Source organism: Ascaphus truei, chromosome 3 (assembly GCF_040206685.1).
Source record: "Ascaphus truei isolate aAscTru1 chromosome 3, aAscTru1.hap1, whole genome shotgun sequence".
NCBI lineage: Eukaryota > Metazoa > Chordata > Amphibia > Anura > Ascaphidae > Ascaphus > Ascaphus truei.
The window spans coordinates 159,778,183-159,792,925 of NC_134485.1; the positions used below are offsets into that span (position 1 = coordinate 159,778,183).

Sequence of the window (14,743 nt, forward strand, 5' to 3'; positions counted from 1 at the left end):
GTGCACCCGCAACCCCCCCGCAAGCCCTAAACTCACACCAAGGGCCAAATACCCCCTTCACCCACACCCACTACCCACAATAAAGCTGGCACGGTGGGTTAACCCCTTCCTTGCCTTAGCGGTAACCCGCTAAGGTAATGAAGTGGCCTGTACATGCATTTTTCCTGCCTCGGATGCATGCCAGGGGGCCTCCGGTGCTGGTATTAATGGTATCACCTCTGGAGACCCCCGGCATCAATCCGAGCCAGGAAAGGGCTGATTTTTTTTAATGTCCCCTATCGCCGCTCAGCTCCAGCTTCTTGCCAACTTTTTTGGCGGAGCTATTTGGAGAACATCTCTCCATTTTATTGGCGCGATCAGCAGCGAGATGCTGATTGGGGCTACCTGCATACGGCGGGTTTTAAAACTGGCGAGATATTGCTTCTCGCCACCCGCGCGGCGAGTTTTTAAAACAAAAAAAAAAACTGTCGGTTTATTCTCATCTCGCCAGTTTCGCGCCATTAACTAATTTGCTATAGGCATATTTGGCGAAAACCTGGCGAGATTGCGCTTCTCGCTGCTCTCTGCATAGGCCCCTTAAACTGGTGGTGGATGTGAGAGTAGGTTGTTCTGTTTTGTGGTACACGGTAAGAGAAGGAGGGGTGGCCGGACACTTTGTTGAGCCTTGGGACCATGAACAGACTTTTGGAGTCTGATCTCAGGTGATAAGTGCTGCATGTGGTAGGGGTGAGGAGCTTGTTCAGATAGATGGTAGCTTGCCCAGAAAGTATTTTTTTTTTCAACTTGTATTTTATTATTTTTAAGAAAAGGGGAAGGGAAAGGGAAGGGGGGATGCAGAAAATAAAAAGGGGGGTAGGTGGGTGGGCATAGGGAAACATCCACAACGGTCTCCACACAGGGAACAGACAGTCACTTATGTAAACGCACACTTCGTTTATCACAGGTATACATACAGTTTAGACAGTTTACTTAGTGTAGATAATAGTCATCTCAGGGCACGCAGTCTAAGTCAAGTTTGGATTTTGCCATACATAGGTCGCCCACGGTTCCCAAGTGTAAGGAATCCGCTCCGCAGTTTACTGGTTGCCTTACCTTGCAGACAGGGCAGTCCTGGAGCACCTCTCCTGATGTTTGCTGCAGCCTGGATTCACTCACCAAAGCTATACACACTCCCTCTGGTATCTACTGCAGCTGTGCAGCCTATCACTGCAACCTAGACTTGCATTCATTCATTGGAGCAGTACCTTCACACCCCCCTCCGGGGATTGGCCCACTGGCCTTTAAGTATTGTCTTCCCATAATGCTCCCTGCCGAGCATAGTCCTAACTGGATGTCTACTGTTTTGCCACAAGCCCTCGCTTGTTCTCCTATGCTGATACCAGGTTCCGCCCTGCGTCCTTCAGCTTCCTTCAAGCCGCTTGTTCTCCTATGCTGATACCAGGTTCCGCCCTGCGTCCTTCAGCTCCCTTCAAGCCGCTTGTTCTCCTATGATGATACGGAGGTTCCGCCCTGCGTCCTTCAGCTTTCTTCAAGCTTCCGCTTGTTCTCCTGCGCTGAAGCAAAGGTATCCCCTATGTCTTCAGCTTCCTGCTTTCCTGCACTGAGGCAAAGGTATCCCCCGCGCCCTTCAGTCTCCTGATTCCTGCACTGTAGCGGAGGTTTCCTGTGGATCTTCAGCTTCCTGGTTCCTGGGGCCTACTCTTTCCCTAATCTAGAGAGGCCGTGTCCTGGTTCCTGCGCTGTTACAGAGGATTCCCCAGCCGCTCAGGACTCTTGCGCTGTAGCACTGGTGCACCCGTGCAGCAAAGCGGTGTGCTATTCTGGTCTGCCTACCATCTCCTGTGACCAGTACCATGGGCCATGGTCGTCGCTCGCGCAGAGGCCAACCCCGCGCTCCTAAGCTGAAGCGGGGCTCTCCTGACTACCTGTTGCCGAACTCTTGCCTGAACAATGTTTATCCTGATATCTCCTGTCCTGACCCTGGCTTGTACAACGACGACGCTGTCTTCTCCTTTCCTGATCCTGCTACGTTTGACAACGAACTGCGCAATCCGGATCAGCCTGCGCGGTCTCAGGTCGGTGCTTTTACAACCCCACCTCAGCCTCGCGGTCCGACCCTGGTTTGTGTTGAGCAGAACCCTGACAGTATGCTCGGCCGCACAAACTCGGACCGCCCTGTGGTGAGGGTTGGTAAGTTTCTGTCTGAAAGCCTGTCCCAGCCTGTAAACCAGTCCCAGTGTGAATACCAGTTTCTATGTGAGATAATACCCCTGATTGAAGATCTGATTGTGTTTGTAGGTTTAACCCCTTTGCAAAACAAATGCCGTAATGATCTCATGATGAAGGTTTACCGCCTCCGGGACTTAAAACAATCGCTGGCCGCTTGTATTTGCTTTCCTGGTTACCCTTTAACTTGGGAAAATGTGTACCCTTTAGAATTGGACGACGCCCAAAAGGAACTCTCTTCCCTGGCCTTGTCTTTAGACATTTATATAGCAAAAGAGGACCCTCTCCTCATGTTGGCTGATGCCCAAAAAACACTCCATATCCTTTCCATGACATTGGACATTTACATAAAGGAACAGGATCCTCCCCTCGCCAGCTTCGCTGCCGCTTGGCTGTATCCCTGGTCTACCACGGATCCTTGCCCTGAGTGTATGGCCGGGTTCCCTGACACCAATGATATGTTTTCGTTAACCCCTGCCGATCAGTCCTGTGAAGTCCCCCTGGAGAATACATATGTTGCTCTACCCAGCACTAATGTTCTTGTATCAGAGAATAAGTTCATTAGTTCTCCTATTTCTAGCTCAGAAGTCCTTTCTCTAGGTCTTGAGGGTTTTCCAGCTTTAACCCCTGCCGAGCAGTCCTGTGAGGTTCCCCTGGAGAATACATATGTTTCACTAGCCAACACTAAGGTTCTACTATCAGAGAATAAGTCCCTTTGTTCCCCTATTTCTAACTCCGAATCTGTCACTCCAGCTCTTCAGGGTCTTCCAGCTTTAAACTCTGCTAGGCAGTCCTGTGCGCTTTCCCCGTCAGAGAAAGAATCCCTAAGTTCTGTTCCCAGGGTTATTTCTGTATTAACCTCTGTGGGGCAGCTCTCTGAGTTTCCTTTGGTAAATCCCTGTTCTCTGTCAGCCATGGTCACGCCCCTAGCTTCAGAGGAGAGATTCCTGGTCTGTCCTAATACAGAGAGAAGATTACCTATGTTTTACTCTCAGGCATTGTCTGCATTAACCCCTGTAAATTCTTGCTGCCTCCAAGTTAATGCCTTCGTTTTAGCCTCAGAGAATGAGCCCACAAGTCAGACAGCAGAGGTTGCATTGAGGGATTCCCATAACCGTACTTAGTCCCTAGATATTCTTTGCTATAAATCCCCTGCTTCAGCTCAAGTTTCCGCAGTTTCGTCTCCGGAGACTTCGGCTAAAGTTCTGGTTCCTGATAAATGTATTCAGGAGTCAGGTTTTTCCCTAAGCTTGCTCGCAGAGTTCCTTCTCCCGGGTGTTTCGCTGAACCAGCCTGTCGCCCACATAGCGGTGATCCCTGCTTCAGCGCATAGTTCCCACATTATGGAGTCTGCAGTAATTTCTGGTTTCCCAGACATTCCTTACCAAATACCTACTTCAGAGACCAGTACAGTTATGATTCACCCCCGTGTACTGTCTGAGTTCTCCTCCTCTTTAAGCTTAGGGTTAAAAGCATACAGTAGTCTGTATGTCCCTCCTGGGGTTCATATTATGTTCCCAGGAATGTTTGCTGACGCACGGTTTTCTCCCAAAAGTGACGCTTTTTCATATAGATTAGTAAAAAGCTTGCACACTGTTTCCCTTTTCGCTGAATTGTGTCTTACTAGTTTTGAGACTCTGAGAGGTAATGATTCTCCTTCTGATTCTGAAGCTCTTCCTACAAGGAGTATCCTGATTGGGGGTCCCCCTGATTTCTCTGTCCAGGCTAATTCTCCAGGGATCAGCATATCTGTGGTGGGGGGGGGGTGTTCCCCAACGGTATGTGGGTAGGCCTCCCTTGTGGGTAGTGGGTGAGGGTGGTTAGGCCTCATGGGGTGGGGGGTTACTGTTTGAGGGTATGTAGGCGTCCCGAGTGGTGGGTGAGGGTGGGTTAACCCCTTAATGACTGTAGCGGTTAATAACCGCTATAGTGATTAAGGGGTTAGGGGACATTACTTTGGATGTTTTAATTCTTATGTCTGTTTTGCAGCAGCGGAGGGGGCATGGGCAGGATGAAGATGAGGATGGCCTTCATCGTGGCAACCGGTAATGGGTAAGTGCTATATGTATTTAATGTATTTATTGCTGTTTATGTATTTAAAATGGGTACAGTCACTATTATCCCATTGTGGATAATAGTAATTGTGGCCATAACTATACTGTATGTGTTAGGGGGGTGGGTTATTTCTTTAAAAGTATGTATCTGTTTATTCATTAATTTGGGGGGGGGCACATAATTGGTACTGCAGGCCTGCGGGTAACACCCGAGGGCCCCCGCCGGTCTATAGTATCATTGATGTGCAAATATGTGTATGTTAGGGTTTGTTGTTATATATATATATATATATATATATATATTCATTTATTTATTTATTCATTTAGATTTATTTATTTAGTGTGGGGCTGCTGTGTGTGATTATTTTTCATTGTGGGTAGCGGGTGTGGGTGAAGGGGGTATTAGCCCCAACGGTGGTTGTTTAGGGCTTGCGGGAGGTTAGCGGGAGGGGTTAACCCCTTCATGACCGTAGCGGTATTAACTGCTACGGTCGTGAAGGGGTTAAGTGCACCCGCAACCCCCCCGCAAGCCCTAAACTCACACCAAGGGCCAAATACCCCCTTCATCCACACCCACTACCCACAATACAGCTGGCACGGTGGGTTAACCCCTTCCTTGCCTTAGCGGTTACCCGCTAAGGTAATGAAGTGGCCTGTACATGCATTTTTCCTGCCTCGGATGCATGCCAGGGGGCCTCCGGTGCTGGTATTAATGGTATCACCTCTGGAGACCCCCGGCATCAATCCGAGCCAGGAAAGGGCTGATTTTTTTTAATGTCCCCTATCGCCGCTCAGCTCCAGCTTCTTGCCAACTTTTTTGGCGGAGCTATTTGGAGAACATCTCTCCATTTTATTGGCGCGATCAGCAGCGAGATGCTGATTGGGGCTACCTGCATACGGCGGGTTTTAAAACTGGCGAGATATTGCTTCTCGCCACCCGCGCGGCGAGTTTTTAAAACAAAAAAAAAAACTGTCGGTTTATTCTCATCTCGCCAGTTTCGCGCCATTAACTAATTTGCTATAGGCATATTTGGCGAAAACCTGGCGAGATTGCGCTTCTCGCTGCTCTCTGCATAGGCCCCTTAAACTGGTGGTGGATGTGAAAGTAGGTTGTTCTGTTTTGTGGTACACGGTAAGAGAAGGAGGGGTGGCCGGACACTTTGTTGAGCCTTGGGACCATGAACAGACTTTTGGAGTCTGATCTCAGGTGATAAGTGCTGCATGTGGTAGGGGTGAGGAGCTTGTTCAGATAGATGGTAGCTTGCCCAGAAAGTATTTTTTTTTTCAACTTGTATTTTATTATTTTTAAGAAAAGGGGAAGGGAAAGGGAAGGGGGGATGCAGAAAATAAAAAGGGGGGTAGGTGGGTGGGCATAGGGAAACATCCACAACGGTCTCCACACAGGGAACAGACAGTCACTTATGTAAACGCACACTTCGTTTATCACAGGTATACATACAGTTTAGACAGTTTACTTAGTGTAGATAATAGTCATCTCAGGGCACGCAGTCTAAGTCAAGTTTGGATTTTGCCATACATAGGTCGCCCACGGTTCCCAAGTGTAAGGAATCCGCTCCGCAGTTTACTGGCTGCCTTACCTTGCAGACAGGGCAGTCCTGGAGCACCTCTCCTGATGTTTGCTGCAGCCTGGATTCACTCACCAAAGCTATACACACTCCCTCTGGTATCTACTGCAGCTGTGCAGCCTATCACTGCAACCTAGACTTGCATTCATTCATTGGAGCAGTACCTTCACACCCCCCTCCGGGGATTGGCCCACTGGCCTTTAAGTATTGTCTTCCCATAATGCTCCCTGCCGAGCATAGTCCTAACTGGATGTCTACTGTTTTGCCACAAGCCCTCGCTTGTTCTCCTATGCTGATACCAGGTTCCGCCCTGCGTCCTTCAGCTTCCTTCAAGCCGCTTGTTCTCCTATGCTGATACCAGGTTCCGCCCTGCGTCCTTCAGCTCCCTTCAAGCCGCTTGTTCTCCTATGCTGATACGGAGGTTCCGCCCTGCGTCCTTCAGCTTCCTTCAAGCTTCCGCTTGTTCTCCTGCGCTGAAGCAAAGGTATCCCCTATGTCTTCAGCTTCTTGCTTTCCTGCACTGAGGCAAAGGTATCCCCCGCGCCCTTCAGTCTCCTGATTCCTGCACTGTAGCGGAGGTTTCCCTGTGGATCTTCAGCTTCCTGGTTCCTGGGGCCTACTCTTTCCCTAATCTAGAGAGGCCGTGTCCTGGTTCCTGCGCTGTTACAGAGGATTCCCCAGCCGCTCAGGACTCTTGCGCTGTAGCACTGGTGCACCCGTGCAGCAAAGCGGTGTGCTATTCTGGTCTGCCTACCATCTCCTGTGACCAGTACCATGGGCCATGGTCGTCGCTCGCGCAGAGGCCAACCCCGCGCTCCTAAGCTGAAGCGGGGCTCTCCTGACTACCTGTTGCCGAACTCTTGCCTGAACAATGTTTATCCTGATATCTCCTGTCCTGACCCTGGCTTGTACAACGACGACGCTGTCTTCTCCTTTCCTGATCCTGCTACGTTTGACAACGAACTGCGCAATCCGGATCAGCCTGCGCGGTCTCAGGTCGGTGCTTTTACAACCCCACCTCAGCCTCGCGGTCCGACCCTGGTTTGTGGCGAGCAGAACCCTGACAGTATGCTCGGCCGCACAAACTCGGACCGCCCTGTGGTGAGGGTTGGTAAGTTTCTGTCTGAAAGCCTGTCCCAGCCTGTAAACCAGTCCCAGTGTGAATACCAGTTTCTATGTGAGATAATACCCCTGATTGAAGATCTGATTGTGTTTGTAGGTTTAACCCCTTTGCAAAACAAATGCCGTAATGATCTCATGATGAAGGTTTACCGCCTCCGGGACTTAAAACAATCGCTGGCCGCTTGTATTTGCTTTCCTGGTTACCCTTTAACTTGGGAAAATGTGTACCCTTTAGAATTGGACGACGCCCAAAAGGAACTCTCTTCCCTGGCCTTGTCTTTAGACATTTATATAGCAAAAGAGGACCCTCTCCTCATGTTGGCTGATGCCCAAAAAACACTCCATATCCTTTCCATGACATTGGACATTTGCATAAAGGAACAGGATCCTCCCCTCGCCAGCTTCGCTGCCGCTTGGCTGTATCCCTGGTCTACCACGGATCCTTGCCCTGAGTGTATGGCCGGGTTCCCTGACACCAATGATATGTTTTCGTTAACCCCTGCCGATCAGTCCTGTGAAGTCCCCCTGGAGAATACATATGTTGCTCTACCCAGCACTAATGTTCTTGTATCAGAGAATAAGTTCATTAGTTCTCCTATTTCTAGCTCAGAAGACCTTTCTCTAGGTCTTGAGGGTTTTCCAGCTTTAACCCCTGCCGAGCAGTCCTGTGAGGTTCCCCTGGAGAATACATATGTTTCACTAGCCAACACTAAGGTTCTACTATCAGAGAATAAGTCCCTTTGTTCCCCTATTTCTAACTCCGAATCTGTCACTCCAGCTCTTCAGGGTCTTCCAGCTTTAAACTCTGCTAGGCAGTCCTGTGCGCTTTCCCCGTCAGAGAAAGAATCCCTAAGTTCTGTTCCCAGGGTTATTTCTGTATTAACCTCTGTGGGGCAGCTCTCTGAGTTTCCTTTGGTAAATCCCTGTTCTCTGTCAGCCATGGTCACGCCCCTAGCTTCAGAGGAGAGATTCCTGGTCTGTCCTAATACAGAGAGAAGATTACCTATGTTTTACTCTCAGGCATTGTCTGCATTAACCCCTGTAAATTCTTGCTGCCTCCAAGTTAATGCCTTCGTTTTAGCCTCAGAGAATGAGTCCACAAGTCAGACAGCAGAGGTTGCATTGAGGGATTCCCATAACCGTACTTAGTCCCTAGATATTCTTTGCTATAAATCCCCTGCTTCAGCTCAAGTTTCCGCAGTTTCGTCTCCGGAGACTTCGGCTAAAGTTCTGGTTCCTGATAAATGTATTCAGGAGTCAGGTTTTTCCCTAAGCTTGCTCGCAGAGTTCCTTCTCCCGGGTGTTTCGCTGAACCAGCCTGTCGCCCACATAGCGGTGATCCCTGCTTCAGCGCATAGTTCCCACATTATGGAGTCTGCAGTAATTTCTGGTTTCCCAGACATTCCTTACCAAATACCTACTTCAGAGACCAGTACAGTTATGATTCACCCCCGTGTACTGTCTGAGTTCTCCTCCTCTTTAAGCTTAGGGTTAAAAGCATACAGTAGTCTGTATGTCCCTCCTGGGGTTCATATTATGTTCCCAGGAATGTTTGCTGACGCACGGTTTTCTCCCAAAAGTGACGCTTTTTCATATAGATTAGTAAAAAGCTTGCACACTGTTTCCCTTTTCGCTGAATTGTGTCTTACTAGTTTTGAGACTCTGAGAGGTAATGATTCTCCTTCTGATTCTGAAGCTCTTCCTACAAGGAGTATCCTGATTGGGGGTCCCCCTGATTTCTCTGTCCAGGCTAATTCTCCAGGGATCAGCATATCTGTGGTGGGGGGGGGGTGTTCCCCAACGGTATGTGGGTAGGCCTCCCTTGTGGGTAGTGGGTGAGGGTGGTTAGGCCTCATGGGGTGGGGGGTTACTGTTTGAGGGTATGTAGGCGTCCCGAGTGGTGGGTGAGGGTGGGTTAACCCCTTAATGACTGTAGCGGTTAATAACCGCTATAGTGATTAAGGGGTTAGGGGACATTACTTTGGATGTTTTAATTCTTATGTCTGTTTTGCAGCAGCGGAGGGGGCATGGGCAGGATGAAGATGAGGATGGCCTTCATCGTGGCAACCGGTAATGGGTAAGTGCTATATGTATTTAATGTATTTATTGCTGTTTATGTATTTAAAATAGGTACAGTCACTATTATCCCTTTGTGGATAATAGTAATTGTGGCCATAACTATACTGTATGTGTTAGGGGGGTGGGTTATTTCTTTAAAAGTATGTATCTGTTTATTCATTAATTTGGGGGGGGGCACATAATTGGTACTGCAGGCCTGCGGGTAACACCCGAGGGCCCCCGCCGGTCTATAGTATCATTGATGTGCAAATATGTGTATGTTAGGGTTTGTTGTTATATATATATATATATATATATATATATATATATATATATATATTCATTTATTTATTTATTCATTTAGATTTATTTATTTAGTGTGGGGCTGCTGTGTGTGATTATTTTTCATTGTGGGTAGCGGGTGTGGGTGAAGGGGGTATTAGCCCCAACGGTGGTTGTTTAGGGCTTGCGGGAGGTTAGCGGGAGGGGTTAACCCCTTCATGACCGTAGCGGTATTAACTGCTACGGTCGTGAAGGGGTTAAGTGCACCCGCAACCCCCCCGCAAGCCCTAAACTCACACCAAGGGCCAAATACCCCCTTCATCCACACCCACTACCCACAATACAGCTGGCACGGTGGGTTAACCCCTTCCTTGCCTTAGCGGTTACCCGCTAAGGTAATGAAGTGGCCTGTACATGCATTTTCCCTGCCTCGGATGCATGCCAGGGGGCCTCCGGTGCTGGTATTAATGGTATCACCTCTGGAGACCCCCGGCATCAATCCGAGCCAGGAAAGGGCTGATTTTTTTTAATGTCCCCTATCGCACGGTTTTCTCCCAAAAGTGACGCTTTTTCATACTGCTGCGGCACAGTTTATTCGAGCATTTGCCCGTTCTGTGCCGCAGCAGTAGCCTGGCGCGCGCCCGAGTGTGACGGGCGCACGCCGAAGCAGCGGAAGAGCGCCCTCCGATCGGGGCGCTCTCCCTACCGCTGCCGGGTCCGCCGGGTCCCCCGGAACCCCCTGCCGCTGTCCCGCGATCGCGGGACACCAGGGCTCCCTCGGGGAGCCCCTGGACACGCGTGCAGCGGGCGCACGCTCCCGATGACGCGTGACCACGCGTCTATGACGCGCGGCACGCCGAGGGGCGGCCACTAGCAAGCCGGGAGATTTCCCGGCTTGCGGTACCGACCACACTTCAATAAAGTGTGTCGGTAGTGTATAGATTAGTAAAAAGCTTGCACACTGTTTCCCTTTTCGCTGAATTGTGTCTTACTAGTTTTGAGACTCTGAGAGGTAATGATTCTCCTTCTGATTCTGAAGCTCTTCCTACAAGGAGTATCCTGATTGGGGGTCCCCCTGATTTCTCTGTCCAGGCTAATTCTCCAGGGATCAGCATATCTGTGGTCACTTCCTTAGTACTGTCTGAGGTCACCATGCATATATTACAAGTCCTGGGGTTTAAATCTGAGCTATTTAGCTGTCCTGCCTTTGCTGAAACCCAGTACCTCAGTACTGTGTCTAAATATGCCCCAGCAAACATGGGGTTACTCTGGGAAGAAATGAAAACTCCTGTCTTAAAGGGTATTTTTTCTCACATGTCCAGCAAATCTAGAACCTCAGTAATTGTTTCTAAGTCACTTATCAATACATCTGATTTTTTCTCTAATCAAACCCAGACACCCTCACTATCGGTTAGGAGTCCTGTGATCAGAGATTTTGCACTAGAAAACACACCAATTCATGTTTTTGTCAGGTTAGGTACTCCTGTGGTTAGGGCCATTGCAGTTTCGGAAAAGACTCCTTGTACTCCTAAGGTGCCTGTCATTAAGAGTTTTCATAGTTCATACTTGCTGCTTGTTGATTCTCAGGGCTCTGTCACTGAGGTACAGACTTCAGCTTCTGATGTTAGCTTCCCTCCCACCACTACCCTGGCTCTGCCTTTTTCTCAAGCTACTGATTTGAAGATCCCAAGGACTATTCCTGATTCACTGACAATATTATCTCCCAATGAAGATTTCCCAGTATTGGAGAGCTCTACTGTTGTTTGCTTCTCTGCTCCTGCTAAACCATGGTTTTGTCCCTCGGAATTTTCTGTTGCCCCTGTAATTTCCTCTCAGTTGGAAATACTCTGTACGTATCCCAAGATTTCGGTCCCTATGCCTGGTTTACTGCTTGCCTTGTCACCTTCCATACCAATACCGGGAGATGCTTCCAACCAACCTATACCCTTACTAACCATTACCTGGGAGCCTTCTAGAGGAAAAATTCCTCGCAAATTCCAACATGCAGTGGTCAGCCAAGACTTTTTCTGTTACAAAGTTCCTCCTGGTGTATTCGATCAACTATCAGGGCCGCTGATCCTAGAGTCCGGTTAATTTATTAAAGACTGGGCTTCCTGTAGGGGTTCTCCTGCCGTTTCTGCTCTGGAACCCTCTGGTTCTTCACAGCCCTGGATTTCCAAGTCATTTTGCGAGGCGGGCCATGTACCAAAGATGTTTCTTCCATCAATCTCATATCCTAGAACTGTACTCACCAAAGAACTGCTCGTTTACGGATGCCCTTTCCACCTAAAGAATTTTAGGAACAACTCAATGTCCCCAAGACCCATGGATGGTCCTGTCTGGCCGCAGTTCTCACCGGGGGGTGGGGGTACACTAAGGACTAACCACGAGTCTCTGGACCACGACTCTAACCCCAGTCCTAGACGGTTCAGCAACAATTCCCGGTCCCCCAACTCTAGGTGTGCTCATGTTCGCCCGGAGGTCTCGCGTGAAGGGGGGGGGTACTGTAAGGAATCCGCTCCGCAGTTTACTGGTTGCCTTACCTTGCAGACAGGGCAGTCCTGGAGCACCTCTCCTGATGTTTGCTGCAGCCTGGATTCACTCACCAAAGCTATACACACTCCCTCTGGTATCTACTGCAGCTGTGCAGCCTATCACTGCAACCTAGACTTGCATTCATTCATTGGAGCAGTACCTTCACACCCCCCTCCGGGGATTGGCCCGCTGGCCTTTAAGTATTGTCTTCCCATAATGCTCCCTGCCGAGCATAGTCCTAACTAGATGTCTACTGTTTTGCCACAAGCCCTCGCTTGTTCTCCTATGCTGATACCAGGTTCCGCCCTGCGTCCTTCAGCTTCCTTCAAGCCGCTTGTTCTCCTATGCTGATACCAGGTTCCGCCCTGTGTCCTTCAGCTCCCTTCAAGCCGCTTGTTCTCCTATGCTGATACGGAGGTTCCGCCCTGCGTCCTTCAGCTTCCTTCAAGCTCCCGCTTGTTCTCCTGCGCTGAAGCAAAGGTATCCCCTATGTCTTCAGCTTCCTGCTTTCCTGCACTGAGGCAAAGGACGCCCTTCAGTCTCCTGATTCCTGCACTGTAGCGGAGGTTTCCCTGTGGATCTTCAGCTTCCTGGTTCCTGGGGCCTACTCTTTCCCTAATCTAGAGAGGCCGTGTCCTGGTTCCTGCGCTGTTACAGAGGATTCCCCAGCCGCTCAGGACTCTTGCGCTGTAGCACTGGTGCACCCGTGCAGTAAAGCGGTGTGCTATTCTGGTCTGCCTACCATCTCCTGTGACCAGTACCATGGGCCATGGTCGTCGCTCGCGCAGAGGCCAACCCCGCGCTCCTAAGCTGAAGCGGGGCTCTCCTGACTACCTGTTGCCGAACTCTTGCCTGAACAATGTTTATCCTGATATCTCCTGTCCTGACCCTGGCTTGTACAATGACGACGCTGTCTTCTCCTTTCCTGATCCTGCTACATTTGACAATGAACTGCGCAATCCGGATCAGCCTGCGCGGTCTCAGGTCGGTGCTTTTACAACCCCACCTCAGCCTTGCGGTCCGACCCTGGTTTGTGGCGAGCAGAACCCTGACACCAAGTTGTCAGAAAACTGTTGAATCTGTCGTGGATTAAACTAGTGAGTCTCTCCATAGTCATGACATGATTTATTTTGTGTATTACTGTTGTGATAGTTGGGGAATCATTCTGTTTTCAGTGTTTTGCTATCATTGCTTTAGCTGCCGACAGGATTTTTATCGTCAAATGGTCTACCTTCCTTTCAAGGTCCTCTATGTGTTTTAATAGGAGCACAGTTTCCATGTCCCAGGTCAGATCCAACCCCAGCACCCCTTGTATTAATCTTCTGATCCTCCCCTAAAAGAGAATAATCTTGGGGCATGACCACCAGATATGCTTGAATGTGCCCAATTGCCCACAGTTTCGCCAGCACATAGGGGAGGTTAATGGGAAAAAAGAATGAAGGTGCGCAGGTATATAATACCACCTGTGAAGAACCTTCAGATTTGTTTCCCTGACCGCTGAGCATCGGGAGGCTCTAGCTATTCTTTTGAAAATTTCTTCACAAAATCAACGTCTGCTATAGGGTTGTCCAAATCCCTTCCCCAGTCTGAGATATTTTTACTTGTTTTCCCCCTGTACTGACTTATTAGGACCTGGTAAAATTGAGCAATTGTCCTTCACCCCGCTGGTATAGACTCTCAAACGGGGTGAGGGGTCTAATCTAAGTTTCTCTTGGTTGTAGCGACGATACATAGTGCCTAAGCTGCATATACTGGAATATTTGTATATCTGGGAGACCACATTCTTCTTTTAGTTCAGGGAACGACTTACAGTAATCCTGTCTCCCTTTTGCATATCTCCAATGGAGGATAGCCCTATTTCGTCCCATCTTTTAAAGACTTTGATTGATGTGCTGGGGTGAACTCCAGGTTAGACCTAACTGGTGTCAGGGGCGAGGGGATAGATGAAATCTGTTTGTAATTTACAATTGTTGTCCCAAATACTTTGTGTGCGCAAGAACTGGATGGTCTTTGTAATTCGTTGTCCTACTTTCCCTCTTTACCCATAAAAGGACTGCCATATCTAACAGCCGGGTCTCCGATCTCTCTATATCCACCGATCGTTTTGTACCTGGAGCCGCAGACCAGTAGATTAGCGAGCTCAGCCTGGCCGCTTAATAATATTTAGCTAGGTCTGGCTGTCCCAGGCCTCCCCGGGTCAGAGGGAGCACCATTAACATTTTCTTAATTCTGGGTTTCCTGCCATTCCAGATAAATTTGTCTCTCTCTCTCTCGATCCTTAATCACATATTCTGGGACTGTTAATGGTAGTACTTGAAAAAGCTACACTATTCTTGGTAATAGATTCATTTTGACTGATATGACCCTGCCTGACCTGGAAATCTGCTGTCCCGACCAATTCAGTATGTCTTTCTTCAAAATTTTGATTAAATTTGGATAGTTTGTGCCATAAATCTCCTCATATGTTTGTGTAATAAACACTCCTAGGTATCTTATCTTATCTGACTTCAACTTTATGGGAAATAATGTTTTCAGAGCATTCACTGTTTCCTTGGGAATAAAGAAGCTTAATGCCTCTGATTTAGTATGATTAACTTTAAAATTTGATTGTTTACCAAATTCATCTAGTGTGTCTAACAGGGTTCTTAGGGATGATAGGGATTGGTATGAGACAGGGTTTGAGAGAAGGAAGTAGCAACAGATTCGGAGTCTACGACGCCTATGCCCAAGACCGGACAGATACGCAGTGCTAACGGAGTGCTTCACTACGGGATCAACAGAGGTAATACATTTTTCCTCTGTTATATGCTTATCCCAGGTAGCGTTGTCCATTGGAACTCCCACACTTGCACATTTGTCTCTGGTTAATTCTCCAAGCAA

General features: G+C 48.7%; 1 long non-coding RNA gene across 1 annotated transcript in view; it reads left to right on the plus strand.

The window, feature by feature from the left end:
* The first annotated feature begins 9,001 nt into the window (after nt 1–9,001).
* The window catches only part of LOC142490986 (uncharacterized), a 29,709-nt gene continuing 23,967 nt past the window's right edge, over nt 9,002–14,743 (plus strand). Inside the window, exon 1 of the long non-coding RNA XR_012800200.1 lies at nt 9,002–9,065. This is a non-coding gene — a long non-coding RNA (uncharacterized LOC142490986). The remainder of the gene's footprint in view (nt 9,066–14,743) is intronic.